The following is a 6,855-nucleotide window of genomic DNA, read 5'->3' on the forward strand; positions in this document are numbered from 1 at the left end:
ACTGTTATACAGAGGGGAAAATTGTAAGTGTTTTCCAACTGCTCAGCCATACACACTGTGAAGCAGAGAGATGAGCTGTGTCCACCCAAGTCCTCCTTCCATAATTTCATCTGGTTCTTTTGGGAATTTAATTTTGATTGACAGTGTTCCCATTTATGCCTAAGAGGACACTGGAGAATCTGGTATCTGGGTAGAGAGTTTGAGGGGAGCAAATTCTCAACAACCACGCATGGCTACTTGTAACCCAGATCTCAGCAAGCCTCACTTGAAAACCTTCAGAAGCTGAGGCTCGACCATGTGAAGATACGCACCAAGGTCACAAACTTGAGTGTCTATAGACACCATGGTTTGTCAAAAAAGAAAAAAAAAACTAATAGAGAAAGCATCTACCCCTCCAGCCCTGCTATCATATCCCTCCCCTTCTTTCCCTTGGCTATTTCCATGATACTTAAAGGCAGACAATAGAAATGGTTTCTCTAGGTGATTCCCAGTCATCCCAGCCCTCATTTGCACCAGACAGGGCATGGCTAAAAACCATCAAGGCTGGGTTGATGGGTTTTGTTGTTGTTTGTTTCTTTTAATTATAGTTCCCCTTCCTCCATTCCTCCCATCAGCCCCCCGTCTCTCTTCTCTACCAGATCCACTGCTTCTCTATTTCTCTTCAGAAAAGAACCAACCTCCCAGGGATATCAACTAACATGATATAACAAGATACAATAAGACTAGGCACAAGCTCTCATATCAAGGTTGGGTAAGGCAACCCTGTAGGAAGAAAAGTATCCCAAGAGCAGTCAAAAGAGTCAGACACCCTCACTTCCTTTGTTAGGAATTCCACAAGAACACTAAGCTTACACAACTCAAACGTATAGGCAGAGGACCTAGTGCAGACCCATGCAGGTACTATCATTTATGCTTCAGTCTCTGTGAGCTCCTAGGAGTCCTGCTTACTTGATCCTGATGGCTGTGTTCTTCTGGTGTTTTCTACTCGTATGGAAGGTCAAATTCATATTCTGCCCATCAACAGTGGGACAACTGGGGAAGAGATTTTCTTCTGTAGCATTTTCTCACCACCCTCTGTAGATATTACAGCCCAACAAGACAACAGTCAAGTCTTATCTAGTCATAAAAATAGATCATAGATTAACCCAAATCTGCTCTTTTCATTTCAAAATTAGTGTGAGTATTGTGTGTGATGAATGAAGAAGCCAGGTTTTAAACATAGGGGGATCCCCAGAAGGTGGACATTCTTCTGTTTATACAATAGAGCATGAAACCAAATCTTTCTATGATAATCTGTTCTATGACCCATTGATATTCCTCAATCTCAGGTCTAATTGAGAGCATAACTATTCTCTTTCTGTCTCCGTGGTGACATCCAACAGTGGGACAAATGTTACTTTTATAGTGAGACTTTTGCTTCAGAGCTCCCTTGTTAACTAGAAAAGTCACTTCCAGTAGCTTTCACTCACCTTTCCATGTCACAGAGAATTCAGGTGACAGATGGCTTCTGCACTGTACTGAGCATAGACTCTCCTTTCCTGCAAACAGCAAGTCTTTAATGTTCCTTTGAAGCTCTGTCTTCCTTTGTGTAGAGGTCACTGACTTTCAGAAATACCTGTCATATTTGTGTCCATGGGCAGGCACTTGTCCTGGTACCTCCTGGGATAGAAATTCAAGGAGAAAACTCTTAGGATCAATTAACAGAGACTCGTGGCTTCATGACCCAAGCTCCCTGCAGATTTGTGTGGAGGACAATGGTCAGGGGAGTCACATATTGTGTACAGAAGCAGTTATTCCTCTTATAGCCTCCTCCCACCAACACTATATCACATCATTGACATTCTCCTATCTTGTGTGGAAGGTCTCACCATGGTTTACATTGACTCCATGTGTTATGCTGAGAGTACTTCATCTGAAGTCTTAGCTATTAGGAATAGCTAGCATGTGGGCATTTTGCCCCTCACCTATCCAGGATCATGTCAAGCAAGGCCAGCTATGAACTGATGCCAGGGCCTCTGGGACTATAGTCTGGGAGCTGGCCCTTGACACCATCCCCTTGTGAATGTGGTTGAATGTTCCCTGAGATATGAAATGCTTTGTTTGCCATCCCATAATCTATCTTGCTAAGGGGAACCTGAGATGTCTTAGCTCCCTATAATTCTGCTGTCTGATGCTTTTCACTGACTTGTTTTCTACACCTCCCCCCCCACACACACAATGGGCTACAGTGGGCTGTGTTACTAATAAACTTTCTGGTCTGGGTCATTAGTCACTGTACACCTCCTGATAGTCTTTGACTCTTTCCTTTTTTATCTTTTTATCTAATTTTCTTCCCTTTTCCTCTCCCTTGGGACCTTGTCAGAAGCACTGATATGGCGTTATAGGTCACTTCATTTTTCAAGTTCTTTATAAGTTCTAGAGCATTAATCCTGTTTACCTGGATGATTCTTTCTTTGGTTGTGCAGAAGCATTTTAGTTTTATGAAATCTTTTTTGTCATTTGTTGGGCAAACGGAGTCCTCTTCAGAAACTCCCTTCATACATCTATATTATATCCACTACTGCCTGTGTTTTCTTCTTAACAATTTAAGTTTTCAGGTCTAGGTCTTTAATCCACTTGAGGTTAATTTTTGTGCAGGGTGATAGACACAGGGGTGATTTTACTCTCCTGTGTGTGGACATGGTTTTCCAAGCATCATTTGTTGAAATGTTTTCTTTTCTACAGCTTATGTTTTTGACAAATATCAGATGGTTGAAGTCACATGTGCTCATGTTCAGATATTGGGTTTTGCTCCATTGGTCTACTTGTCTGTTTTTGTGCCCAGACCACATTCCTTTTATCACTATGAAACGACAATGTATTTTAATATGTAGAATGGTAATCCCTCCAGCATTTTTCTTTTTGCTCAGAAAAGTTTTGGTTATCTCAGGTCTTTTATTGTTCCATATGAATTTTAGTGTAGTTTTTTTCTATCTATGTTGAAGTTTGAGATGGGAATTTTAATTGGAAGCACATTGAATCTGAAATAGATTTTGGTGAAGTGGTCCTTTACACAATATTAATCCTACCAATCTATAGACATGAGATGCATTCTTATTTTCAAATGTCTTTCTGTGTCTTTCTTCAGATGTTTTCACATTTCACTGTACAGGTTCTACTTTTTTTTAGGTTTCTTGTAAGTATTCTATTTTCTTTGAGGTTTTTGTGACTTGGGGTATATTCATGAGCTCCTTCTCTCTATGTTTGTTGCTAATGTACAGAAAAGCTATTGATTTCTGCAAGTTGATTCTGTATCCTGCCATATTGCTGAATTGGTTTATCATTTATGAAAGTTTTCTGGTAAAATTTTTGGGGTCGTTAGTGTATAATATGTCATCAGCAAGTAATGATAACTTGACTTTTCCCCTTTGATTTCCTTGTCCTACTTTATTGCTTCAGATAGTATGTCTAGTACAATATTTAAAGAAAATGGGAATAGCTGACATCTCCATATCATTCATGACCTCCGTGGAATTGCATCATGCCTGCTTCTCTCTAATAAGGATGATGTTAGCTGTGGACTCCTTGTACATAACCTTTATTATATTGATGTATGTTTTCTCTCTCCCTACATTCTCTATGACTTTTATCATGAAGGCATTTTGTATTATGTTTGTTTTGTTTCTTCCATAAATTTATTTTCAGTAGAGATTTTTTTTGGTGCCAATTTAAATAGTTTTATTATTCCATGTTACTTGTTTTGGGTCCCTGTGGAACAATATTATACCCTCTACTTTGACTTAATCGACCTCTTCAATGGTGGGGCCTGAAGAAGCACCACCAGATGGAGGAGCTCCTCCACCAGGGAAGTCACCAGGCATTCCTCCAGGCATGCCACCAGCACTCTGGTACAGCTTGGTGATGATAGGGTTGCAGACCTTCTCCAGTTCTTTCTGCTGATGCTCAAATTCTTCCTTCTCCACAGTCTGGTTCTTTTTTTTTTAGATTTATTTTTATTTATGTGAGTGCATTTGTAACTGTCTTCAGACACACCAGAAGAGGGTATCAGACCACATTCCATTACAGATGGTTGTGAGCCACCATGTGGTTGCTGGGAATTGAACTCAGGACCTCTGGAAGAGCAGTCAGTGCTCTTAACTGCTGAGCCATCTCTCTTGGTCTGGTTCTTATCCAGCCAGCTGATGATTTCATTGCACTTGTCAAGAATCTTCTGTTTCATCATTGATCTTGCCTTGAAGTTTCTCATCCTCAACAGTTGCTTTCATGTTGAAAGCATAAGACTCCAGCGAGTTCTTAGAGGAAACCTTATCTCTCTGCTTCTCATCCTCAGCTTTGTACTTCTCAGCTTCTTGGACCATGCGTTCAATATCCTCCTTACTCAAGCGGCCCTTGTCATTGGTGATAGTGATCTTGTTCTCCTTTCCTGTGCTCTTATCTACAGCAGAAACATTGAGGATGCTATTGGCATCAATATAAAAAGTAACCTCATCTGAGGAACCCCACAGGGTGCTGGAGGTATGCCTGTGAGCTCAAACTTCCCAAGCAGGTTGTTGTCCTTTGTCATGGCCCTTTCACCTTCATACACCTGGTTGAGTACACATGGCTGGTTGTCAGAGTAGGTGGTGAAAGTCTGGGTCTGCTTGGTGGGAAGGGTGGTATTGCGCTTGATGAGGACAATCATGACTCTACCAGCAGTTTCAATCCCAAGGGAAAGAGGAATGACATCCAAGAGCAGCAAATCCTGAACATTCTCAGACTTGTCTCCAGATAGAATGGCTGCCTGGACAGCTGCACCATAGGCAACAGCTTCATCGGGGTTAATGCTCTTATTCAGCTCTTTCCCATTGAAGAAGTCTTGCAGAAGTTTCTGGATCTTGGGGATTCTGGTAGAACCACCCACCAGGACAATATCATGGATCTGTGACTTGTCCAGTTTGGCATCTCAAAGGGCCTTCTCTACAGGGTCCAGTGTGCCACGGAACAGGTCAGCATTCAACTCCTCAAATCGAGCACGGTTAATGGAGGTGTAGAAGTCAATTCCCTCATAGAGAGAATCAATCTCAATACTGGCCTGGGTGCTGGAGGAGAGGGTGCACTTGGCCCGCTCACAGGCAGTGCAGAGACGCCTGACAGCTCTCTTGTTCTCACTGATGTCCTTCTTGTGCTTTCGTTTAAACTCAGCAATGAAATGGTTGACCATTCGGTTATCAAAGTCTTCTCTACCCAAGTGGGTGTCTCCAGCTGTTGATTTGACTTCAAAAATTCCATCCTCGATAGTGAGGATTGACACATCAAAAGTGCTGCCTCCCAAGTCAAAAATCAGCACATTCCTTCAGCTCTGACCTTCTTGTCTAAGCCATAGGCAATAGCAGCAGCAGTTGGCTCATTGATAATTCGAAGTACGTTGAGGCCAGCAATAGTTCCAGCATCTTTTGTTTCCTGTCGCTGAGAGACATTGAAGTAAGCTGGCACCGTGACCATGGCATTCCAAGGTAACAGTCTTTCCAAGGTAAGCTTCTGCAATTTCCTTCATTTTTGTCAGAACCATTGAAGACATTTCCTCAGGATAGAAACTTTTTGTCTCCCCTTTGTATTCTACTTGGACCTTGGGCCTGCCTGCATCATTCACCACCATGAAGGGCCAGTGCTTCATGTCAGACTGAACAACAGCATCATCGAACCTACGTCCGATCAGACGTTTGGCATCAAAAACTGTTGGTGGGGTTCATTGCAACCTGATTCTTGGCCGCATCCCCAATTAATCATTCTGTGTCAGTGAAAGCAACATAGCTCAGCGTGGTGCAGTTACCCTGGTCATTGGCAATTATTTCCACCTTTCCATACTAGAAGACACCCACACAGGAGTAGGTGGTGCCAAGATCAATGCCAACTGCAGGTCCTTTAGACATGGTTGCTTGCGTGTAGGCCCGGCTGTGCTGATCAGAGACCCCCGAGAGCTGGCTCCGCGTTCAATGAGACCCAGTAGAGATTTTTTAAATGTCAATTTTAAATTGCATTGAATTGTGGTCAGATAAGATATATGGAATTATTTTCATCTTTTTATTTTGTAAAGATTTATGTTTTGCCTAAGGATGAGATATATTTTTAAAAAGCTTCTATCTGCTGCTGAGTAGTATGCATATTGTTTGGTGTTTAATAATGGTTCAGGTGTCCTGATTTTTGGAGAAAGTGGGGTATTAGAATCACCTACTATTAATGGATTGATTTTAATCTGTGTCTTCAAATCCAGTAGTACTTTTTTTTTTATAAAACTGGTTGCCCTAGAGTTTGGCACATATATGTGATAGAAATGTCTTCTTGGTTAACTGTTTACTTGATTAGGATTAAATGTCCCTCTTTATCTTATGTGATTAGTTTTTATTTGAATTCTATTTTGTCAGATATTATCATGGCAATGCTTGCTTGCTTCTTGATCTCATTTGCTTGAAATGCTATTTTTCATCTTTTAAGATGGCACCTATGGTTAAAGCTGTGTTGAGTTTCTTGTAAACAAGAGATGGATAATTTTGTTTCTTTTTTATTTTTTCGGAGCTGAGGACCGAACCCAGGGCCTTGAGCTTGCTAGGCAAGCGCTCTACCACTGAGCTAAATCCCAACCCCAATTTTGTTTCTTAATTCACATAGCCCATGTATAAGTCCATTAATATTTAGAGTTATTATTTAAAGGTATGTTTTGATTGCAATGTTATTTGATTGTGTTTGCTAGTTTGTGTTCTTATTTGTGCTTTAAAAATTAACTTTAAGTTTCATTTGTTTTGTTTCTAGGTTAACATGTTGAGCTTATTCTATGTGGGTCTCGAGTGTTGCTTTCAGAATTCTGTTTACTGTTGTTAG

General features: G+C 41.0%; 1 pseudogene; it reads right to left on the minus strand.

Moving 5' to 3' along the window:
• Positions 1 to 3,690: 3,690 nt before the first annotated feature.
• Positions 3,691 to 5,909, minus strand: LOC116891346 (annotated as a pseudogene).
• Between the last annotated feature and the right edge of the window lie 946 nt (positions 5,910 to 6,855).

This window comes from Rattus rattus, chromosome 2 (assembly GCF_011064425.1).
Source record: "Rattus rattus isolate New Zealand chromosome 2, Rrattus_CSIRO_v1, whole genome shotgun sequence".
NCBI classification, from domain to species: domain Eukaryota; kingdom Metazoa; phylum Chordata; class Mammalia; order Rodentia; family Muridae; genus Rattus; species Rattus rattus.